Source organism: Euprymna scolopes, chromosome 29, assembly GCF_053919585.1.
Source record: "Euprymna scolopes isolate OS-2025 chromosome 29, ASM5391958v1, whole genome shotgun sequence".
Classification (NCBI taxonomy): Eukaryota; Metazoa; Mollusca; class Cephalopoda; order Sepiida; family Sepiolidae; genus Euprymna; species Euprymna scolopes.
In genome coordinates, this window is record NC_136510.1 from 17,611,715 (window position 1) to 17,638,001 (window position 26,287).

The 26,287-nt window shown below is 35.5% G+C and overlaps 1 protein-coding gene across 1 annotated transcript in view; it reads left to right on the forward strand.

Moving 5' to 3' along the window:
• Positions 1 to 2,690: 2,690 nt before the first annotated feature.
• Positions 2,691 to 26,287, forward strand: part of LOC145252516 (uncharacterized) — a 49,313-nt gene continuing 25,716 nt past the window's right edge. The window contains exon 1 of the mRNA XM_080112063.1: positions 2,691 to 2,781. The gene's annotated coding sequence lies outside the window, so the exon portion shown is untranslated. The remainder of the gene's footprint in view (positions 2,782 to 26,287) is intronic.

The window sequence follows — 26,287 nt, forward strand, 5'->3', positions numbered from 1 at the left end:
AAGCAGCAAGATGTCTGTTTACATTATAAACATTCCGGCCCTTCCACCCTGTCTAACAATCGACTAAAGGGTTGTGGGGAGGTTGGATGGGAATATGTTTTGGGTGGATGTGTTTGGGGGTGTTTGAGATTAGATATAAAATGCACAAAATAGCAGTAGGTACAAAAATGAGTATGTTGTGCTAAGTTTAGTTTTTTTTTTTTTTTATCTTGTTGCTAAACAATGATATAACAAGATAACAACTCTGTATGAACAAAAATATAAAACGAAATCACGTGTGTTTTTGAATTGTGGGAAACCACCCAAAGCTGAGATGATTCTCTGTCTTGTCGATATTGCTATTTACATCTTGCGCATGTAAATCTGGAGAGATATGCAATATAACACCCGCTAAAAGTAAGGTTAGAAAAACATTGAAAAGCCGTGATATGTGAAATGCCGGGTATGATGGACCACATATGGAAAAAGAAAACCATCTACTCTCCTGCTCGTCTGACCTCCAATCTATACCCCCCCCCCCGCGAACAACTTCACAACAAGTACTTGTTTAGTTACAACAACCATCAACAATTTCCCTCACTCTCTATCTGCACCTAAAACAAAACGAAAATTCCATGAGCTGAGTTTGTTTCCATCTGTGGGACACAGTGCCGTGGGGCTGCTTCCCAGCTGACTATAACATGGTTGTTTTCTGTTCCAATTCATGTTACCTATGAATGTTAGGCTGAGGAGTTTGAATGATAAGCTCTTTGGGAAAGTACTATTAGGCATGGCAATTGTGGGTGAAAAGTTGTTTTTTTTTTATAATTCTTGAAGAAGCTTTGTCTTAACATGAAATGTTATCATCCCTTTGTTTTCATCCCATTATAGATCAGGGGGCATTTTCTAAGGAGCCAGCCGGCAATTTGGAATCTTAACTCATTGTTCTAAATCCATGGTAAGTGCTCGTCTGAGCTCTAATCTGTGGTCCCCCCTCGCTAATCTTTCACGAAAAACACCCATCTAGCTGAAACCACTGTCAATATTTTCCCCACTCTTTATCTGTGCCTGAATCAAAACGTAGATTCCATGAACAAAGCTTATCTCTTAGCAGTGCACGCCTGTGAGATGCTCTTCCGTTTGCCTGTTTCCCACCTGACTACAACTTTGATGTTTTCAAGTCCAACATAAACAAATTCCTGATAAACCGCCCCCTTAAGTAAGACTCTTTATCAAATCTCTATTACCAACGATTACTACGATATTATCCCATTGATTACTGTACACACAATAACCCTTACCCCCGAGTGATAAGTGGTGACTACCATGTAAAAAGAAAAAGAAAATATATATATATAAGTTTATTATTTAAATCATATTTCAAAACATGAATTCAAACATAAGGGATAATAAAGATAAATAAATAAATGGGTAAACATTAACAATAGCGTCTGAAATTATTTTAATAGTTCAAAACAATTTCTTTGGTGTTAATAACAAATAGATCAAAGGAAACGGACGAACATTCTGTTCTTTAAAAAGATTTTTCAAAATGATATTTTGTGTTCCTATACATCAAAAAATAAGAAATAAATGAAAAATTATGCAAACATTTATGTTTTTCACATAAATTTCTACTTATATATCAAAGTCACTTGGTCTGTGTGTGTGTGTGTGTGTGTGTGTGTGTGTGTGTGTGTGTGTGTGTGTGTGTCGGTGAGTTCCTTCCCTATGGACTCCGAAAGGGCTCAGCCGATTTTTTAAAAACTTTCACACAATTGTATTCTATGTGTCTGGGAGTGTTCTTAGATAGGTTTTGTATTGGAATACCTCTGATAAGTATTGAAAAATGATGATTGAAAAAATCTGATTAATGAAGGACCGGTCCAATTTTGTTCAAAGTTAACTCCCTTATACAGCCTACTAACATCACAAGTGCATTTGAGAAATTTTATCGCCACACAAGCAAAAGGACCCGGCATATAAAGTCAACAACTGGTTCTTTTATAATACAGGGAAGTATTCGGCATAAATGTATCTGTTGAGAGTACAACTGAACCATGATACTCGACTTTTGCATTTTAAACTTCAATTCAAGTCATTATATAAAAATGGTTTTATAAAATAAACAGTAGGTTCTCTACAGTGCAATGAAGACTGCAATGCATTGTGGACTAACCCGACGGTGGGGAGGCATGTGAATCTTGCTCATGGTGCGCAATCAATCGCGCAATTTCACTGATTTCGATAATATAAGTATTGGAAATGTGGAACATTCATTGATCCTCGTTCAGTCCCAGACAACGTCGTGTCTCCCTGCTAGTTATATAAACTCCCTATTATTAAATGCTTGTAGTTATTGAAATCTAATTATTACAAAAAATGAATATAAAAAGAAAAAAAACAAAAACAGTTTAATATATATATACTGATATTTGGGCCTGTAGGACCCATAATTCTAAAAGTTAAAAAAAAAAAAAAAAAAAAAAAAAAAATGAATGTAGAGATAGGAAGAACTAACCAACAAAACAAGCAAACAAACAAAAAAGATAAGATGACAGGCAAAACTAATCGATCTACCCCCCCCCCCAATGAAACAGGTTTGATTAAACATAAGGGAAGAAAAACACTTTTAACCTCGATTGCTCTTCTGTTTGCGTTGTCTGCTACGTTTGGACGTTTCAGAGCAGGTTTCGACTTCCCAATGAATTCACGCGTGAACGGGACAGTATTTTAATGGAAATACACCTACTCTTTTATCTAGTTTCGTTTTTTATTGGAGGAGGTAGTACATTCTTACAGGTAAGTCTACTACACCCCTCTCCCCTCTCCTCATTTTTGCATGTGTTTGATTGGCTTAAATGGATAACCTTGCAGACTATGGTATCAACTGTCGATCTATTATATTCATTTAATTATATCCAATGAGACACTGATATTGTTGAGGAAAGGTATGAACCCACAATTGTCTTTTGATTATGAATAAAATAGTAGCTTGTATTCGATTAATAATTAGGGATACTTCTGCAGTTTACGTACCGTGTTGATATAATAACTTTAGAAACCCATTCTTAACATATGGAGAGGGAAGAAGCTTTGTTAACTATTCTGTACTTTCACCTAACAATTTAATAAACAGAGATACTGTAAAAATTCCTGGTGCTACTAGATCAGGCTGTCTGAAGATATCGGTTTCTTGATTTAAATGCACCAAACATTGATGTTATTGTTTTTCCCCCCTTTCCCTTTGCAAAACTCAATCATCTTCTTAAAATTCAAAAACAAAAACAACAATTTTTCTCTACAAAACAACCAAACTAAACACCATCAATAAAAAACTAAAGCATAAATCTTTTGCCAAAATTATTGAACCCAAGAAGCGTTGATATGCCATAAAACAAAACAACCAAACCAAACACCATGATTAAATAGTTGAAGATAGAAATAACTTTGACGCATAAAACCATTTTGTTTTCCAAAATTACTGGATTTAGCATTAAATAACCAGAAAAAAGTTGATATGCCATAAAACAAAGCAACCAACCAAACCTAAATCGTAAAGAATAGTACGGTCCATAAACTGCAGAAGTACTATAACTTATTAGAGATATTGTGTTCTGATATAATAATTATTACTGTACTAAGAGTTAATCAATGTTTTTTTTTTCATAAGAAATTTTCTTATATTCTTTAAAGACACAAAATACATACTAAGATATTCTTTAGTTCTTGAATTAAGCTATTTTGGAAAAAAAAATCCATTTTAATTATTCTAATTAGTCATAAGTTTTGATTAGCTGAACAGCTCACCCAATTAACCATCTATATAGTTTTTTTTTTGTGGTTTAACTTATTTTATAGCGTTTATTTATCTCAAAACACAAATAGTGTCGAGTGCTTAAGTTAGAACGATAACAAAATGGCTGACATGAAACAGTCATCTGGGGAGTCTCGATAATAGCTCAAAAATCGAAAATTAGACAAAATACCCTGACGGGTTTTACACTACCTTTATTTTTAATGCCACAGTGACACTTATTGGGTAGGTTTCTATTAGTATTTTGTGCCTATATCTAGTGTCATTTAGTTTTATGCAAAAAAGGGATGGAAGTTTTTTTTGTTTTTTTTTACATGGGGGGCACTACTTATCAAGGCCCGAAGGCCACTCAGGGATAAGGGTTATTGCGTGTACAGTAATCAATGAGATAGTATTGTAGTAATCATTAGTATTGGGGGTTTTGATAGAGTGTCTTACTTAAGGGGGCGGTTTGTCAGGAGTTTGTTCATGTTGGACTTGAAGATGTCCAAGTTGTAGTCAGGTGGGAAACAGGCAAGCGACAGAGAGTTCCACTGGCGTTTGTGAAAATTTAGATACCTCCGATTTTTTGTGAAATTTTAATAATAGGTATTAATAAATATTGTCGGTTGGTACATCTACCACTAGTCTCTGTCTCTGTCTCTATCTCTGTCTCTGTCTCTCTCTCTCTCTCTCTCTCTCTCTCTCTCTCTCTCTTAAATAGGGTTAAAAAAAAAATCTCCAATCTAACAGGTTCCTCACTCTCAACCAAGCTCCAACCTCTGTCCTATCGCTGCAATGTTGCAACCCTGTTCCTATTTTACAAGTACTTTAATGGATTGTGCTCTGACGAACACATAACACTTGTGCCTTCTCGGCTAACCCTAACCCAACAAGTAGCAAAATTCCACCCCTTCACTGTAAATGTTAGAAAGCTTTCTACTCTAATAGTTTCTTCCTTCACTGCTAACCTTGAAATTCCCTCCCTGTTTCCCGCTTCTCTGATTGTATTAACATGAAAACATTCAAATGTAATGTAAGTAAACAGACATCCCGTAATCTGTGGTCCCCCTCGCTAATCTTTCACGAAAAACACCTGTCTAGCTGAATCCACTGTCAAAAATTTTCCCCACTCTTTATCTGTGCCTAAATCAAAACGTAGATTCCATGAAAAAAGCTTTTTTCTTAGGACTGCACGCCTGTGGAACTCTGTTCCGTCTGCCTGCTTCCCACCTGACTACAACCTGGATGTCTTCAAGTCCATCGTAAACAAATTCCTAATGAACCGCCACCTCAAGTAAACACTTCAATAAATCTCCACACTAACGTACTGTACTTGCAATAACCCTTATCCCTGAGTGGCTTCCGGGCCTTGATAAGTGGTGACCACCGTGTAAAAAAAAAAAAAAAAAAACTAACGATGATCATCCCATAACAAAACCGAAAAAACTAATAGGGAATTAATTAAAATGAATGTTTAAAAGAATATGCAAATTAGATAGAACTTTTGCAGTTGAAAGCAATTCCACGAACCATATATAACAAAGTTGTATTTTTTTTAAATGGACAAAAAAAAGGGCTATATATCGCTACACAAAAAATCCAAATTTATAGTAGTATGGATTTGAATTTTACGTTATCAATTTTTGTTCTAATGTTTTTTTTTTTGTTTTTTTTTTTAATGTGTTTCTTATCAACAACAGAATATTATCAACAAGCACATTTTTATTATAAAAGAAAAGTTTGGGTAAAAAAATATACATGAGCAGTTGTTTCTCTCTCTCTCTTATCACTTTATATCTCCCCATCCTCTCTTTGTGTTTCATCTTTCTATTTCTCTTCTGTTCCCTCTTTTTTGTTTTCTCTTGCCCTCCCCCCCCCCAACACTCTCTCTTTCTCTTCTTCTTCTCTCTCACTTTCTGTGTTTTTATCTTTTTCTCCCCCTCTCCCTCTCTTTGTTTTCTCCTTCACTTTCTCTCCCTTCTCCTCTTTTTGTTTTATCTACTCCCTCTCTTTATGTTTCTCTCTATATATCTCTCTCTCTTTCTCTCTGTTTCTCTCTGTTTTGTCTTCATTCCCCCCCCCACGCATTTCTTACTCTGTTTTCATTTATTATATTATACAAAGAAGAGTTTTTCTAGACTCCCCCCCCCTCAACACGCCCAAATGTTTCATGGACAGCCTTCCTGAATACTTATGTATTTCAAACATTATTTTGAAGGAATAATTATTCCACGTTGTCAACAATATCTATTTAACGAGTGATAATTTCCTTTTAAAAGGTTCAAGATTTTGATTTGCATTTCTAAACAAACTAGATTAACCTCACATCACTAAACAAAAGTCGCCCAGTAATGCTTTTCTGGTTTTTTTTTTTTTGGGGGGGGGGGGGGGGTTCAAATATTTAAAAAAAAAAAAAAAAAAAGCAAAAAACAAAACAAAAAACTACACAGTGAAACTATTATGAAAATGAGTGTGATGCTGGAGATGCTAATCTCGAAAAGATGCCTAAAATTTGGGATTGGATTGACTCAAGAATTTTGAAGTTATTCCAAAATGTGGGCTTTCAGTAGTCATGGCTATTACCGACCTAAATTATTTTAAAGTAAAATAGTTGGAAATTTAGTCAAGAACACTACTCATTTATGACCTATTTGCGTAAAAAAAAATAATTTAAGAAGTATTAGGTCAATTTACTTTACTGTAAATGTTGATTGATAGTAAAATAACCCATAGTAGCCATTTTGAATGTTGGCAGGAACTAGGTGCATAACCAGAATGGAAATAAGTAAGGGATGAAAGATGTAGAAACCAAGTATTCGTCCCTTACTCACTTCCGGCAAACTAGAAATCATCCACTTCGTCACGGCCGCTGTATCTGTTCTATTGCAAAATAATTCTGATGTAATTAAAACAATAACAGATTAAAAATGATTAAAAATTATTGTTTAAAGAAGTTTAATTTACTGTAAACAGTAATTGATAATAAAATAATCTGTAGTAGCCATTTTGAAAGTGGACAGGAAGTTGTTACATGACCAGAGTGAAATTATATATTGGGACCCTAGGCCAGTATATAGAGATTATGTTAACTAGTATGAATAAATAAAGTTGAGAAATTAGTCAAAAACTATTTTTGCTTTTTTTTTAACTTCATTTCTGACCTATTTGCATTAAAAAATTAATATTGAATTTTCAAACCTTTAGAGTCCATGTAACTAGCGATACAGAACAAAGTTAGTGCCCCCCCCCCATTGATGTTGGCTTAAACAATTGAAAATACTAAGGTCTTATGTATGACATAAAAAGAAACTGGAATCTTAGGAAGTGAGAAACAAAGTAAGAAAGCAGTCGATGTCAACTTATTACGTGATTAATTTTTAAAGAAGTTTTAAACCAATTTACTTTACTGTAAATCTTGATTGAGAGCAAAATAACCCATGGTAGCCATTTTGAATGTTGACAGGAACTAGGTACATAGCAGGAGTGGAAATAATGGCATTTACTGTAAATATTGCCATTTTGAATGTCGACAGGAAGTAGATACATAACAGGAATAGAGAGAAGTAAGGGATGAAAAATGTAGAAATGTATTCGTCCCTTACTCACTTCCATTCTAGTTATGCACTTATTTCCTGTTGCGAATTAAATTCGAATGGTCTACTGGTTATTGTAGTTAGTGTGGACTCTGGTAAACTAGAAATTATCCACTTTGTCATGGCTGTTATTTCTGTTCTATTGCAAAATAATGTTGCAGAGGGGAGCAAAAGGTGATAGAATATTAGACACAAGGCAAAGGAAGATAACAGCAAAGACAAAAGATAGTATGGCAAAAAAAAAAAAAAAAAAATCGGGAGCAGGACGTCAGTGGACACTGGAAGGTACATGTCAGTAGGCTGCTGAGCTGGAAGTTAGGCATCAGAGCCAGCTGGGTGCTGCTGCAGGAGTGAATTAGGGTCACTGGAAGCCGTAGGAGGGGGGGGCAGGTATTTAAGAGTGCAGGCAATGATTTGTTGAAGGTGGAAAAACTTTTGGAATTTAGCTCTGAAAAGGGCTGTTTGTTTTTTTGTTGTAAGTAACTTTTGGAAGTTAGCTCTGAAAACGGCTGTTTGCTTGTTTGTTGTAAATAACTTTTGGAAGTAAGCCCTGAAAAGGACAATTTGTTTGTTTGTTGAAAATAACTTTTGGAAGTTAGCTCTGAAAAGGGCTGTTTGTTTGTTTGTTGTGAAAAACTTTTGGAAGTTAGCTCTGAAAATGGCTGTTTGTTTGTTTGTTGTAAATAACTTTTGGGAGTTAGCCCTAAAAAGGCCTGATTATTTGTTTGTTGTAAAAAACTTTTGGAAGTTAGCTCTGAAAAGGGGTGTTTGTTTGTTTGTTGTGAAAAACTTTTGGAAGTTAGCTCTGAAAAGGGCAGTTTGTTTGTTTGCTGTAAATAACTTTTGGAAGTTAGATCTGAAAAGGGCTGTTTGTTCGTTTGATTGTTGTAAATAACTTTTGGAAGTTAGCTCTGAAAAGGGCTGTTTGTTTGTTGTAAATAACTTTTGGAAGTTAGCTCTGAAAAGGGCTGCTTGTTTGTTTGATTGTTATAAATAACTTTTGGAAGTTAGCTCTGAAAAGGGCTGTTTGTTTGTTTGTTTGTTGTAAAAAACTTTTGGAAGTTAGCTCTGAAAAGACTGTTTGTTGTAAATAACTTTTGGAAGTTAGCTCTGAAAAGGGCTGTTTGTTTGTTTGTTGTGAATAACTTTTGGAAGTTAGCCCTGAAAAGGGCTGTTTGTTTGTTTGTTGTGAAAAAATTAGAAATTAGTCCTGAAAAGGACTGTTTGTTTGTTGTGAAAAACTTTTAGAAGTTAGCCCTGAAAAGGACTGTTTGTTTGTTTGTTGTGAATAACTTTTGGAAGTCATCCCTGAAAAGGACAATTTGTTTATTTGTTGTGAAAAACTTTTGGGACTTAACCCGGAAAAGGGCTGTTTGTTTGTTTGTTGTAAATAACTTTTGGAAGTTAGCCCTGGAAAGGGCTGTTTGTTTGTTTGTTGTGAAAAACTTTTAGACGTTAGCCCTGGAAAGGGCTGTTTGTTAGTTTGTTGTAAATAACTTTTGTGAAGTTAGCTCTGAAAAGGGCTGCTTGTTTGTTTGATTGTTATAAATAACTTTTGGAAGTTAGCTCTGAAAAGGGCTGTTTGTTTGTTTGATTGTTGTAAATAACTTTTGGAAGTTAGCTCTGAAAAGACTGTTTGTTGTAAATAACTTTTGGAAGTTAGCTCTGAAAAGGGCTGTTTGTTTGTTTGTTGTAAATAACTTTTGGAAGTTAGCTCTGAAAAGGGCTGTTTGTTTGTTTGATTGTTATAAATAACTTTTGGAAGTAAGCTCTGAAAAGGGCTGTTTGTTTGTTTGATTGTTGTAAATAACTTTTGGAAGTTAGCTCTGAAAAGACTGTTTGTTTGTTTGTTGTAAATAACATTTGGAAGTTAGCTCTGAAAAGGGCTGTTTGTTTGTTTGATTGTTGTAAATAACTTTTGGAAGTTAGCTCTGAAAAGGGCTGTTTGTTTGATTGTTGTGAAAAACTTTTGGAAGTTAGCTCTCAAAAGGGCTGTTTGTTTGTTTGCTGTAAATAACTTTTGAACATTAGCCCTGAAAAGACTGTTTGTTTGTTTGTTGTAAATAACTTTTGGAAGTTAGCTCTGAAAAGGGCTGTTTGTTTGTTTGATTGTTGTAAATAACTTTTGGAAGTTAGCTCTGAAAAGGGCTGTTTGTTTGTTTGTTGTGAATAACTTTTGGAAGTTAGCCCTGAAAAGGGCTGTTTGTTTGTTTGTTGTGAAAAAATTAGAAATTAGTCCTGAAAAGGACTGTTTGTTTGTTGTGAAAAACTTTTAGAAGTTAGCCCTGAAAAGGACTGTTTGTTTGTTTGTTGTGAATAACTTTTGGAAGTTATCTCTGAAAATGGCTGTTTGTTTGATTGTTGTAAATAACTTTTGGAAGTCATCCCTGAAAAGGACAATTTGTTTATTTGTTGTGAAAAACTTTTGGGACTTAACCCGGAAAAGGGCTGTTTGTTTGTTTGTTGTAAATAACTTTTGGAAGTTAGCCCTGGAAAGGGCTGTTTGTTTGTTTGTTGTGAAAAACTTTTAGACGTTAGCCCTGGAAAGGGCTGTTTGTTAGTTTGTTGTAAATAACTTTTGGAAGTTAGCCCTGAAAAGGACTGTTTGTTTGTTTGTTGTGAATAACTTTTGGAAGTTAGCCCTGAAAAGTGCTGTTTGTTTGTTGTGAAAAACTTAGAGGTTAGTTCTGAAAAGTGCTGTTTGTTTGTTTGTTAAAAACTTTTAGAAGTTAGCCCTGAAAAGGGCTATTTGTTTGTTTGTTGTGAAAAACTTTTGGATGTAGCCCTAATAATGTAGCCCACACCAAAATTTATACTAGTTAACATTATTTTCAAAACTTCAGATAACCTACTGGCCAATGAAAATAAACACAGTGCATTTGAGTGAGGAAAGGACGGCTCAGGGTTAGCTGCCTAAACAAAACACGCTAGAAATCAGGTGTTGAATGATATCATTTTAATTATCTTCAAAGACTCCATTACACAGAGATGACACAGCTCACCAACCATACAGAAACCTGAAAAGAAGCTACGGTTTGCATACATTTCGTCTGTTAACGAAATGTTGTTTAATTTCACTGGGCTAACTTCCAAAAGTTTTTCACTCTGGCTGACATAAGAGACACGTAAGCCAGGAGAAATCAGAATTAGGAGTCAGTCTCTTACAGGAATGCAAAGAGTTCTGAGTTAGTTAGCGGACAGGAGTTGTCTCTGTGGTTCGATGGAAGCATCTACGGACCAATTAAGGAAAATGTAAGGGAGAAGATTAAGAGCTGCAAAACTCAGAAATGTGGAACATTTGGAAATAAAGATCTGGAAATGATAACTCTGCATTTTGGGTGTTCCATTCAGAAGAAGATGCCTTCATTTCAGATGCCTGCCCGATCAGAGGAGAGAGAGACAATGAATAAGGTATGTGTCAAGCATACAAGGGTGTTATTCGTCAATGTTAAAAACTGTCAGTTATATTGTCCCGTTCGTTATTGTAGTGAATATGTGAAAACACCCACATACACAAAGAAAGACTATTAAATATACACGTAACAGATCGACACATACATTTATAATTCTAACCACTAGATGATGCACGAGCATCGATTACAGAAACATGTATACCTTATATACATTAGACATACATAGGCATGTTTATATAATAAGACTGACAATACAACATTTGTTCAATTTGGTAATACAACAGAAGGAATTCCAAAAGCAAACGCTCTGAGAGAAAGAAGCTGTTAGAGCAGACAGTTTTCCAGCAGCTGGAGATCTCGACTGTGAACGGGTGGGATTTTGCTGCTTGTTGAGTTGGTTATGGTAGAGTATTTACATTGAAGAGGTACAAGTACTGCAAGTTCTTTGGAGCAAATTCCGTGGAAGTACTTGTAAAATAAGTACAGGGATGCAGCATTGTGGTGATGCGACAGAAACTAAAGCTTGGTAGATAGTGTGTGATACACACACACACACACACACACACACACACACACACACACACACACATATATATATATATATATATATATAGAGAGAGAGAGAGAGAGAGAGAGAGAGAATAAATGCCAATGGTTATATTCCAAAATTCATGATGTTGACCTTTTTTAATAAGTTTTGCAAATGATTTTGTGTTATCGCTGTGACTAATCATTGATTTCTCGCTGACAACAACCATTGATCTTCACTGGAATTTGCATACCAATAAGCCTCCCCAAAGCTCCCAGTACGTTTCGTGGAGTGGAGGTTTGGTTAGTGCTTTCTTTTCTTGATAATTCAATATGTCATACAATTGGGGGAAAAGGTGGTCGATTACTTTTAATATATCTAAAAGAAAGCTTCTCTTTTTTCACTACCAATGCTCTCACTTCATTTTTCTCTAGTTGTAATCGATGGCTTTCACCTTGACGAAGGCTCCTGCTTTGATAAACTTCTGGGACTGACCTTCACTGAAGACCTGAGATAAAAGACTTGCATCAAATCCGTTACCAAGGTCACTGGAAAAATGCTTGGTCTTTTTACTGCTTCAGCATTGTTATATTTCAATTGTTTTCAATTGTTGTGGTTCTCGTCATTGTTGCATTAACAAAATTAACAAAATTGTTTTTTTTTAATAGCTTTATTTTACAATTTGTCTACAAACAAACTTTAACAGGGATACTTTTCTTTAACTGACTACCAGCTAGCCAGTGTTGGGAAGAGAGAGAAAGAGAAAGAAAGAGAGGGAGAGAGGGACACTAAGCAAATTTAATGTAAAGATGGTAATTTTAGTTTGAACATGAAAACCTCTTTACGTATTTTTACATCGTGAAGTATATTTTGGATTTTTATTGCTGTTACAGTATTATGCGGCACAATCACGTTGACACACCGGTTCTCGCCAGATCATTGAAGTTAAGCAATGTTGAGCATGGCCAGTACCAGATAGGTGACCATTTGGGAAGGCGAGGCGCGGTGTGTACTGTGAGGTAAAATACCAGGTTGAGAAACTGGCGAGGTCTAGCCTTCTCTCAAGGGTAGATGGGACTCTCTTAATCTGTGGTAGGCACCCCGTCTAGTGATGGCATCATGATGAAAAATACCCTTGATAGCCCTGGTGAAGCATCAAGTATTCAGCTACCCACAAGATTTGAATTACACTACAAACTCGTGTAATGAGTGCAATCTTGGCTATGGCCATGCTGGATGGACAGTATCATGCACAAAAACAAACATAGTTATTAACTCGACTTGGCAGAGATAATGCTCTAATTTTGAAATAAATATGGTCAAGATAACTATCTCTACTCGTATTTGATTTGTTTTTCTGTTTAGTAAGAAAATATTTCACTGCCGACACTTGTACGAGTGATGTAAACTCAAGTAACGACACGAAGCTGGATACTCCATCAGACTAGATGAAATCTTGTCCAGTGAGACCAAGAGACCACAAGAAAGATACACTATAACATATTTAAATGGTCAATTGGGGAGAGGAAAGTTAAATTGAGTGTTTAAGAAGTAAAGGAGAACTTCAACAGAATATTCAAATATCTATGTAATCTCATAAAGAGATATCAAGTGTTAGTTCTAGGAAGGGGGGGGAGGCTTGACTTCTGAGAGCTCTCTTCCGTTAGTCTGTTTTCCAACTGACTACAATTTGGTTGTCTTCAAGTCCAACGTAAACAAATTCTTGATGAACTGTCCCATTAAATAATCCAATTTATCAAATTTCTACTACTGTTACATGAAAAATGCTTGTCGCCTTTTTCATGTAAGTAAAAATAAAGAGAATTAGTAAATGAAAATAAAATTAGAGAAAACGGGAATCGAACCCTGGAGATAAGTTTTAAAGAACAATAGGTTTTAAATGGAATGTCCAGTAAATTGTTGATTCTGATAAAATAAATAATAAATATAATTTTGGCTGGAATCTATTCATTGTAGAAAGAATGTTGGATAATAAAAAATGGGTTAAATGAGTTAGATATGTATGTTGAATTCCTTTGTGAGAACAACAAAGGAAAATGGGAAATCAGAATGTTTCGAAGTGTGCAGGTTGCGCGTGTTGATGGCACGTGAGTTGTGGTCACGTTGGCCAGACATGTATGGATTTCTCAATATAGGAAGTGAGAGTTAGTTAGTTAGTTAGGAAGAGACGTCAGAAGGGAGGCAGACAGTCAGAGAGTCAGACGAGAGTCTGACCAGTTCGAATCTTGGCCCATCTAGAAGCGAGAGGGTTTTAAACAGAAAAAGAAAATGTAAGAAGAAACTTTGAATTCCTGGATGCAAGCCATTGACCGGTCAAGTGGAAGAATAAATGCTCATCATGTTTTTATATCTGCCCTCTCCTGTGTCCATCATTACATGAAAAAGGTATTGTCAATTTATATATAAGAACTATCCGAAATTCATCATCTAAAAAATATATGTTTAGAAAGTATGTGTCATTCTATTTATGTTATATAAACACTCCCGTTCATACAAACTGTCAAAGCATAAATGCCAACCTCTCAATCTATCGGCATAAATGCCAACCTATCGGTCTATCTATCTATATATTAAATCCCCTCTCAAAGTGTAATTATATGTACTCTCTCTCAATTATAAACTCTCAATCTCTCTCTTTATATACACCTGTTAATGTCTCCATATCTCACAACATGATCACACACATGAACCTCAAAGATCTCTTACTTCCATGAACACTCTTAAGACTCTTATCCTTCTTAACATGGAAACAAAAGAACATACATTCATCAGTGTAATAATAACACTACGTAACACTACAGGGTGACCCCCCCAAAAAAACAAAAGCTAAATGGAGGCCATCTAGAACATATGCTGTAGAACAGAGAAAAAAAGGCCAAAGACCCTAGTGTTTTGATGTGATGTTTTGAATATGATAAACTAGTTATGGCCAAAGTTTCATTTCATTCGGACAAAACACTAAGAAATAGGTGCTAATTAGAGTTGGGGCCCGTTTTTTTTTTTTTGGGAGGGGGATCACCCTGTACTTATGATTTCTAAGAAATTATCCCATTGACTACTGTACACACAATAACTCTTATCCTCGAGTGGCTTCCGGCCTTGATAAGTGGTAACCCCCCTTTGTAAAAAAAAAAAAAAAAATTTTTTTTAATTTATAGGCTCTATTTAATATTTTTAAATATTGAGCTTTTTATCTGCAGTCAGAAATTGATTCCTAGGCAGATCAATCTGGACTGCATAAAGTTTATTTTCTATTGTCTCTATTTACTTGATTCCAAACGAGTGCAGGGTTAAACACAAAAAAGCTAAAGCTTAAACTATCCCTTTTGGGTAAGGTCCAAAAAAGAGTTTTCAATCTAATCGGTCCCACTTTGTTAACTAAGCTCCAACCCTGTCCCATCGCTGCAATGTTGCATCTCTGTGCCCGTTTTACAAATATCTTAATGGAATGTGCTCTGATTCTGATGAATTCGTTGCATTTGTGCCCCCCTCAACATACATATCCCCAACAAACCGGCTTAGCAACAAAATCTCACCCCTTCACTTAAATGTCAGAAAGCTTTCTACTCTAATAGTTTCTTCCCTTGAACAGCTAGACTTTGGAATTCCCTTCCTGCTACCTGCTTTCCTGACAGTACTGATATGCAGAAGTTTAAATGTAACGTAAACTAACATCTTGTCAATCTTTCCTAGACATGGTCTCAAATAGTAGCCCCTTGTATCTAAGTGGTGGTAGGCATTGTTAGGGGTGAACGTGAATAAAATAATTGGAAAGGAAAAATAGATTCCCAATGTGCAATGAAACACTGAAGACAATTCTTCTTTGATAGCCATATCACCTCTGTATGTAATACAAGCTGCTCTAACTCTTCTCCATTTTGCTTACATAATTCATGGAAATGGCGATCTCAGAGAGAATTTAATTTAATATGGTTAATTACTCGTATTACGCCGGTAAGGGCATCGTGAAGACATGCACTTATTTTCTTTGCTACTAAATGTTGACAGTGTATCACGCAGTGAATACAAAATACTTCCGGCACAGCTTTTTTTTTTTTTTTTTAAGTATGCAATAAAACGTTTATATCTGCTTGTCATCGAAAGGTGTACCATCAGTAGCATAAGCGATTATATTTTTGAGTGGAATATTGTTTTCCTGGAAATAAGTAACAAATTCATTAAAAATTGTTTCACTTTTTATGTCTGTCACAAGACTTTCAGCAAAGTGCATTTACTCTTTGGGTTCTTCATCACTGTTAAATCCCCTAATAAAATGGCCTCGTTCTCTCTAAAAGTGGATTCATCAAGTTGAAGAGCAAACTGTTTCACTTACAAATGGGCTATCAATTGTTTTTCTGCATCCTCTGACATTTCATCAACGCGTTGTGATGCAAAATTGCTTAATGGGATGGAATTAGTAATTTCACTTGAATTTTGTTTCATAACTGACGAAATTATAACAGACACTTCTGGTAGAATTACTCTTTCACCAACATTATGGGGTTAATCTACCTTTGTTATTATTTTGCTAATTTCATATTTCATGCCAGTAAATTATCGCACATTTTACTCACTTCGTTATTAAACACTAAGCATAATATAAAACTAATATAAAACATTAAACAAAGCCTCTTTCTTAGAACTGCATACCTGTGGAACTCTGTTCCGTTTTCCTGCTTTTCAACTGACTACAATGTGGTTGTCTTCAAGTCCAATGTGAACAAATTCTTGATGAGCAATCCCCTTAGGTGATCCAATTTACCAAATTTCCACTACTAACGATGACTGACATGTTCCCCTTGACCACTGTACACTCATTAACCCTTATCCTTGAGTGGCCTCCGGGCCTTGATAAGTGGTGACTCCTTTATAAAAACTGTTTTCCTAGCTTGGAAATCATCAAGTTTTCTTTTTAAAATATTCTTCTAGTTTATCTTTCTTTCCTGTGTGCTTCTTTTGTAGACAGATTTTAGTTTACAAGGTTTCATGCTATCATTTGAAAGTACTTCCATACATATGAGACACATTGGTTTCGTTTTATTACATGGTGTTGGAATAAATCCGTAAGATAAGTATTCAACGGAGTACTGCACTTCTATTTACTTGGAGTAACCATGGGGTGTCTGCAACACACACACACACACACACACACACACACACACACACACACACACACACACACACACACACACACACACACACACACAGACGTTAGCCATCCCAATGCTCCCCACCAACCTAATCATAGTTTTCAGTTTAATCGTCAGTGATATCCAAACCATGTCCATGGGCCCAAAGATGACTTTTCAGGCCAACATTTGACTTGCACAGACTGACACACGTATGGCAGATAAAGTTGTGTGTTGAAACTTGTTTCACTTCTGCCTCCGTATTTTTTTTTTTTGCTCCCTCTACTCATGGCATGTGTTTTTTGTGGTTAACTTAAGGCGCTTTTGAGGGGAGCACGTGATTACAAGCCTCATCCACACACACACACACACATATATATATATCATAATTTAGAAATTTAAAATTTGTGATTTGAAAAAGTTAAATTTCAAATATAGAAATTTTATTGTATGCAAGAGTGTCGGAATTTATCTTCCTTCCAGATAAATTCGACGCTAAAGTAACTAAGCTGAAAAAAAGCATGAAACAAAAGAGGGGGAAGGGGTAAGGAATGAAATATAACTGTCTTGCTTTAAAACGAAGAAGAAACTTTATTTACAATAAGTTGCAAATTTTTCCCTTTGCGGGCATTAAACTTAACGCCAATGTAACATGAAAAAAGTAACATGTAAAGAAAAATAACAACACTACTGGTTCTTATAAAGAAGTTGTGTGTATCCATTAATGAATACAACAAGAATATACAAAATAGTAGTATCTCCCAATCACACTCGCATATGAAGTTAATTTTAGGAGTGTACTCACAATAGAAAGCCTGTTAGGCACGTGCCTTTTTCTTTTTTTTTGTTTAAAGTTCTTTTAGAATTTTCCTTGCATGAAAACCGTAGACACACATGTATTACAAGAGCAAGACCTCGTTGCTTGTCCGGATAGGAAATTTCATAATACCTTGTCACGTAAAAGGTATTTTCTTTAAATTCCACTCCTTGTAAAATAATAATAAAATAAATTCGTGCAGGACCGCAGCCACGTAGTTAATTTCCAGAAACCTGTCTCGTCACAGCCGGGTATTAATTTCTTGCCGGGTTTGCTTCTTTGAAGGAGGGCTCATCAAAATTCCATTTTCAGCGCCTGGCAATGAACACGTTCACTCTCCACAACAGCAGAATTTCAAAAGAGAACGAAATACGCGCTGAGCTCGTGACGTCATTACAGAGCTAGCATTTCCCTTTTCTCCAAATTAAAGGGAGTTTCGTACAAACCCAAAATATACGAAACTAAAAATCATAATGGATACAAAATACAAAAAATCATATATAAGAACCAGATAAACAATAATAAATGTAAACAGGGGGGTTGCACCATTATTGGTACAAAAAAAATTCCAACAAGACAAAGAATACAGTATAGTAAAATATATTTCCTTAACCCATGAGTTTAGTAAAATATATTTGCTCTATCTAGTATATTGAGCAATTATATTTAGCTGGGATATTCTTATATAAAATATTAAATCCAATAATATTTTGTAAAACAGATAATCACTGGATTTGCACACCAGTAGATTATTGCAGTTCATAATATCTAACTGTACATATATTGGTATTTATTTTTATACATTTTTCGACAAATATAACAGACATTTATAAACAGAGTGCATGGTAAATGTTTGAGGTAAAACTGGTAAATAGAAATGTTATAGTTAGAATAACTTGAATGACTGAAAAAAAAATATATATATATACAAGCCATTCTTTATTATCATTAGGATCACCATTGACATTTTTAACTTCCCCAAAGCTGATAATTATATCAGATAATTGCCAACATATGAATTGATATTTAAAATTTGTATCAAAACAGGAAAAAAAAAATTAGCCATTTTTTTCTTCAGTCTTTTTATGCTTTTATACTGGGAAATAATTTTTTCATTATTGACATGCAGAAATTAAAAACAAATGCGAAAGAATACTAGAAACTTTTAATGTCTCTTACCTTTCCACGATGAAGTTCAATGTTAAACTGATATGAACTGCTTGGATTAATTCGACATTTTAATAGATTGTCTCCTAGAAGGGTTTGACAGATAGAAGTATTTCTGGAAGAAATTCCCTAACGAAATTAGTATGGAAGAGCGAACGTCAAGCAGACAAGGATAATACGAAAAGACACATATTTAAAACAAGCTCCTATTACTTTTTTCTTTTTTTTAATTTTTATTTCTTCAGGGTAATTTTATGATGCAAATTTTTTGAAATCTAGAAAATAAATTCAAGTTCGTTTGAATGTATACTTCAGCTTTTTTCAAGTCAAACCAAAATTACAGTCGAAATTAAATTTTTAATAATAAAAACCATTATGAATTGGTTTTCTTCATGGACCACCAAAATATCATGTTGAACTCTCAATTTGTGGACCCGGTTGAGAACCCCTGATATAGATAGATAGATTACAAATAGTTAGTTCTTTGTTATTGTATTGAAATTCCCTAAGGAGATTAGTACTCCGAAAAGAACCGACTGTCTGAGACACATATTTAAAACAAGCTCCTATCACTTTTTTCTTTCCTTTTTTTTTTTTTGTTTATTTCTTCAGGGCAATTTTATGTAAATTTTTTGAAATCTAGAAAATTGTTGAGGAATTGCATAAGTCCCCACCCCTCGAAACAAATAAATAAAAAGAAATACACCACCAAATAATGTAAAATAAACTTTTGTTTATTTTCGTAAAAAAAGAAAAGAAATTACTTTTTTGTGTGTGCGCAAAGGTAGCAACCTGTATGAAAGAAGGGCGGGAGGAAGAAAGTGACGACTTGAGAGTGCGAGAGAAAGCGTCCGACTACGTGTTGTGACGAAGTGAGAGAAAGAGAGAGTCAAGCAATGTTCCTTGACGTGCGAGACAAGCTGTCATCTCAGCTACTGAATTTCGCTGGCGAGCGTTCCTGTTGGTGTCTGTTGTCCCTCTCTGACGAGAAGTTCTTCTTGCATTTTTATATTTCTTTAGAGGCTCCCAGAGGCTTGCCAAAAAATAAGTTCTTAAATCGGGCCCTGATTGGTAAAAAATTCATATTTTTTACGACCCCCCCCCCCAAAAAAAAAACATACTTTCAACTACATCGGCCATTTCTCAAGCGTCCTCCTTTTAGACCCAAGTGGGTGAATGTTGCAATTCCCGCGCAAATGAATTTATAAATTTTAATGTGTGTGTGTCTTAGAAAAATAAAATAAAAAACAGCACAAATTACATTCAAATTCGTTTGAATGTCTACTTCAGTTTTTTTTTCATGTCAAATCAAAATTACAATCAAAATGAAATTTTTAATAATAAAAACCATTATGAGTTGGTTTTCTTCATGGACCACCAAAACATCATTTTGGACTCCCAATTTGTTATATTTCGCCTGTAGCCTCCCCCCCCCCCGGAAATATTCCATGGACCCTTAGAGTCCATGTGGACCTCGGTTGAAACTCCTGATATAGATAGATAGATGAAGAATAGTTAGTTCTTCTTCGTTATCGTATCGAAATTCGAAAAATGAAATATTGAATTTAAAGTGAAACCAATGGTATCTACTGAATTGTCATGTCGCAGTAATGAAAATATCCAAAAATTACGAAAAACGATAAGGTAGAAAATTAATTATTTATGAAAACAGTTTTCAGAGACAATTAGCAAAAATTAAATTTTGCTAAATTGGCCAACAATTTTCAGTTTTCAGAAAATATTTATCTCCCTTTTGTTACAACTAGAACTCTTTGTTTTTTTTTTTTATATATAAAACTCAATTTTCGCTAATTGTTTTCGAAAACTATTTTCATTAATAATTAATTTTCGATCTTATCGTTTTTCGTAATGTTTGGATATGTACATTACTGTGACAAGACAATTCAGTAGGTACCATTGGTTTTTATTTGAACTTCAATATTTCAAATTTTCGAATTTCGCTACAATAACGAAGAAGAAGCGAATAGTTTGAATAAAAATCAGTCAAAATGTCTATTTTTCAACTTGACCTACAATGACATGGCTTTAAGTGCCGGCTTAAGTTACAGATATCGGCAAGGAGATTTCACTCTCTGATTTCTCGTTAAAGAAGTTATTTACACAGATACCTGTTGCCTAGGCAGTGTGTCACTTGCAGCCAGGATTTCAGTTCCCCTTCCATTCTCTCGTTCCTTCCTCCCTATCTTCTGAAGATAAAGGAATCGTTTGCTGTTTTAATTATTTACTTGACAACGCTGGAGTTTCGTTTTCAATCACTCTGCGAATCATGGATGCTAATTGTCAAGGACAAACAACAAACACTATATGTTTTTTTGTTTCTGTTTTGGTCAAGTTGCACCCTCATCCCTCTCTCTTTACCTCCTCTTACCCCTCCTCTCGCGTTCCCTTCTTTCTCTACCATACTCTCTCTTCTTTCTCTCTATCATACTCTCGCCTCTCTCTCTTCCCTCTCGTTTCCATTCTTCCTTTTCTCTCTTTTTCCATTATTCCCTTCCCTTCTTTACTCTTTATTTATTTTCCCCCTCTTTTCTCTCTTTTTTCATCTTCTCTCTCTCTCTCTCTCTCTTTCTTTCTTTCTCCCTCTTTGCTCTTTTCCCCTATTTTCTCTGTTACTCTATTTTCCCTTCTCTCTCCCATTCCCACTCTCTCTCTCCCATTACCCCTCTCTCTCTTTCTTCCTCTTATCCCTCTCTCTCCCCTTCCTTCTCTCTCTCTCTCTTTCCCCCACTTTTCTCTCTCTCTCTTTACCCTCTTTGCTCTCTTTCTCTTTTCCTCTATTTCTCTCTCGCTCTTTTTCCTCTCCCCCCCCTCTCTCTCTCTTCTTTCTTTCTCTTCCCTGTTTCTCTCCTCTTCCTTCTCTTTCTCCCTCAATCCCACTATTCCCTCTAGTTTTCTATTTCCCCCCTTTTCTCTCTCTTTCCTCTTTTCTTTCTTTTTCTTTCCCTCTTTTCTGCCCTCTTTCTTCCCCTTTTCCCTCTCTCTCTCTCTCTCTCTTTCCCGCTCCCTTTTCTCACTCTCTCTTTCTTTCCCCTTATCTTTTCCCTCCCTTTATCTGTCTTTCCCCCTCTTTCTAACACAATTTCACACCCTTTTCATTTGCATGCGTCCAGAGTGAGTGGGTGCGATGATACACTGTCTTCGAGCATTCAAATTGGTGGTGGTGGTGGTGGTGGTGGGGTATCCAATTATATTCAAACTATCTCCCTTTCTCATAATAATTCTCAATACTAGGACATACAGGGTGGCCCACTTAAAAGTAGCCCAACTTTATCTAATCTTTCTCTAATCAATTTTCTTTTCAGATTAAGCTGCCCACTTAAAAGTAGCCCAATCTTTCTAATCTTTCTCTTACCGACCAACTGACACCACAAAACAAAATGCAATTCTTTTTCCAACAAGATGGCGCTACATGCCACACGTCTCACAGATTACTGACACGAGTTCATGACATGTTTACAGAAGAGAGAACAATAAGCAAAGGGTTATGGCCATCACGTTCCCCGGACTTTCATCATGTGATTTTTATCTTTGGGGAGCGTTAAAACAAGATGTTTCTGTAAATAGTCCTCACAATCTACATCAACTAAAGGAGAACATTACCAACACTATTAGGAGAATCACCAGAGAAGATCTGTAGGCAGTATCTGCAAACATTGTTAAACGTACCCAGAAATGCATAGATGTCAACTTCCAGCATCTTTTATAAGACTACAGGTAATTTAAACAATAAAAGAATTTTCCTCTTCTCTACTACATTGTCTGGGATACTTTTAAGTGGGCCACCCTGTACTTGAATCTTTGGGACATACAATCAAGAAGTTGGCCATGGGCATCACCATGGCGTCATCAAACCTCTGCCTGCTATTGCTGCATAAGAGACTTTTTTCATCTTTCAAGCTCAATTTTGAAATAGTTGTTTCGTTTGTATAATAGAATATTTTACAATCTCTATTTACTATGTTGACTTGCTAATACAGAGAACCATATTCAGTGAACACCATATTCACTACTATCTTGATTCAGAGATTAATAATATCTTCCTAATCTTTTTCTATCCATTCATTGTTCTCTCTATTACAATAAACCTGTCTTTCTTTATTCTACTATCATATTTTTTGTTCCTTCTGTTCTAGCAACAACCTTGTATATTGTAACCCATTTTTTCAAGGACTAGTGCTACCAGATCAGACTGTCTGAAGAGATCGGTTTTCTGACCTAAGATAGACCAAACATTGATGTTATTGTTTTTTTTTTTTTCGTTTCCCCTTGTCAAAATTCTACCATGTTCTGCAAAACAAAAGCAACAAGTTTCCTCTATAAAACAACCAATGCAACACCGTGAAGATTAGAAGAACTTAGAGGATACAAACTTTTTTCCAAAATGACCAGATTCGGCATTAAATAACCTGGAAAGGGTTGATATGTCGGAAAACAAAGCCAAATCATATATTTTTCAAGGATACTGTAGAGAATGGTAGCGTCATTCGCCGTTATAAATATAGCATTGGTCTCAGATTCAAGAGACTTTTGGGTCCACTTTACATGGCGCTATCATGGCGTGGAATTATGGACGACCTACTACACATTAAGGGAATAATCTTTATGCGTATTAAAGTTGGGCTTAAAAAAACAGACAAGTTGTTTACATATCAGAGAGCATATCGAGATTTTACTTATCCGAGTCAGCCCTGAATGACTTAGAGTTAATCCCTCATGACTTCCTACATCAGATATCAAAAGCTGACATGCCAATCTCGAATAACAGAATAGCATCATGTAGTGGTCCTCAAAGAGAAACAGTCCTAGACTAATTTACCAGGATCCCGTTTATCCATTCCTGTCCTTCATCATTAGAAAAAGATGACAGAGGAGTTAGATAGAGATGTTACGTTAGGCATCATCAAGCCAGTACCAGCAGACATGTCTACAGTCTGGTGTTTGAGGATGGTGATTGCACCAAAGAAGGACATAATCTGCAGGGGTACTATGTGGGAAGTTGGGCAGCAAGATGTTGGTTCACGTTACACTTGAACTTCTGGATGTCAGTACATTTGGGGAAGCAGGAACCCGGAAGGGAATTACAAAGTCTAGCGGTTCTGGGGAAGAAACTACTGGAGTAGAAGGCTCTCTTACATCTAGGGATCTCTAGTGTGAAGGGGTGGGATTTAGCTGCTTGTCGGGTTTGTCAGGGGTATTTACGTCGAGAGGGTACGAGTGCTTGCAATTCGTCAGAGCATTCACTGTTAAAGTACTTGTAGAACAGGCAGAGGGATGCAACATTTCGTCGATGGGACAGAGGCTGAAGCTTAGATGACATTTCAGGACCTATCAGGTTGGCGACTCTATTTTGAACCTTGTCTATGAGTGAGAGACTATTAGCAGATGCACCAGCCCAAATATGACAACAATACTCCATACATGGAGGAATGGTGGCCTTATAGAGGTACAGGATACTTTCGAGCGTTAGTAGCTTTCTAGCATGGTAGAGAGAACCTACCTTCTTTGCAGCGGTCCTGGCAATGCTCTCAATGTAATTGTTCCAACTCATGTTTCCTGTGAACATTAGGCCAAGGAGTTTAAAAGATGTACTTTCAGATAAAGAGTCTTTGGCCATTGCTATTGGTGGTAGAGAAGGTTTCTTGTAATTATTGAAGGAAACAAGTTTAGTCTTGACCATCCATTTTTGTCCCCATTCCACTATTTATGTTTGTGTTTATGTCACTGTTTATGTTTGAAGAAATTGAATATTGTTATGGATTACCTCCACCTCTGCTTCCCAAATCAAAGATGGCGTTTTTTGATCATTCTCTGATAGTATAGATGCAGCACTCTCCTTAGATAGTAACATTCGAATGCATGCGTTTGGTGACTTTACTGTCCACCGTAAAAATTGGCTTCGTTTCTCAGGTTGCACTTATAGCTTCTCTATTGCTCATTTCCCAACGCAGGCAGTTAATGTTCCTAAACCGCCTTCCAGATCGTCAACACCAGCAGGCTTCACTTCTAGACCTATATGACACCACAGTACCCAAGGATTGTGTGACTAATGCCCACGGTCCACTTGGAAACGCAGACCCCCTAGTGGTATCAGTTGACATCACACTTAAATCCCAACCCCAAGGTGAGGAGCCATTGCTCAAAACAACAAGTTTAAATGTAACGTAAACCAACATTTTGTTAATCTTTCCTAGGCATGATCCCAAATAATAGCCCCTTATGTCCAAGTAGCGATATGCCTTGTTAGGGGTGAACATGAATAAAAAAAAAAAATATTTAAAAATAACAGTATGCATTTATTAGTTTTCCCAATTCCGATACAATTACAGATTCCGATTCTTTATAAATTTCTAAATATTTAACTATATAGTTGTATTTTTCTCCAATTACCATAGAAACACACATGTTAAATGTGCAGATATTTTCCTAAATGTAAAAATATACTAATGGGGGAAGGACTATCGATTTTAGCTTCACTGATGGGTTAAAATCAATAATGCAATGGAAAATTTTACTTTAAACAAAATCAAATAAAAAAGACAAAAGAAGCGTTTTGGCATCGAAAAATCGGTACAAATTTTTTCGATTCCGCTACCGATTCCGATACTGTCAAATAATCCGATTTTTCCGATTCCCGATTCCGATTCCAATTACTCGTCCTAACACTAGTATTTATTTATACTCTTTCACACACGAGATATTAATCACATTTAAAAAATAATATATAATGACATTCTTACATATTTTCACACAGTTTACGATATAATTGTGCATACCAATTTACTTAAACAAATAAACGGTAAGATGGTCAACATCTTGAGGTTTTGAATGTAGACTTTTTCATTTATTTGTTATATACTCTGCAATTACATCGAGCTTCATAAATTAAAGTATTGGTATAGATAAAAGGTGAAATACAATTGCAGAAACATATTTCCACATATATATAAATATACGAGGGTTGTTCCAAAAGTAAAATGCCTACTATTTTTTCTTTAACTCAAAATGTTGAAGAGCTACGAAGATGGAAGTGCTACCATTAAAACGAGCAACCTTTTGTGCTTCAGAATTTATTTTTCTACATAGTCGCCACTATTCTCGATTCACTTTTGCCAGGAATTCGATGACGCATTTCTGCTGCTGATGCATGCTTAGAGTCTCACACCGTCAATATCTGCAACAGAGAGATCAAATTTTTAGGCTATGAATGCATAAGTTCAGGCATCATAACAATACAACTTGCAATCCCCTCTGATGAATACAGGTGGAATAAAAAAAAAAGGAGGCATCACTTTTGGAATGCCTCACACACACACACACACACACACACACACACACACACACACACATATATATATATATATATATATATATATATATAGAGAGAGAGAGAGAGAGAGAGAGAGCGTGTTAGGAGGCAATGAAAAAAATCAAATAAAGTGCTCGATCGTGGATGTGAGAGCTGAAGATACAAATATTTATTTCCAAACTATATATACACATTTTAAAGGCGTACCAGTGGTTTCATTGCATTGAATCAACCATAATAATCTATTAGCATCAGTTACTAAGGTCTTTTTAAAATCAGGAACTTCCAATAAAGACAACCACCCGTTAAACGGTGTTTTTTTTTTTTTCTGATTGTTTATTTCGCGTTGTTTCGCCTTTTCAAAATCGCTGATGAATTTGAGTTGATTCCATTCAGCCTCTTATGGTTGATTCAATGCAATGAAACTACTGGTACGCCTTTGAAATATGTATATATAGTTTTGAAATAAATATATATATATACAGGGTGTTTCAAAAGTCTTGGGAACATAAC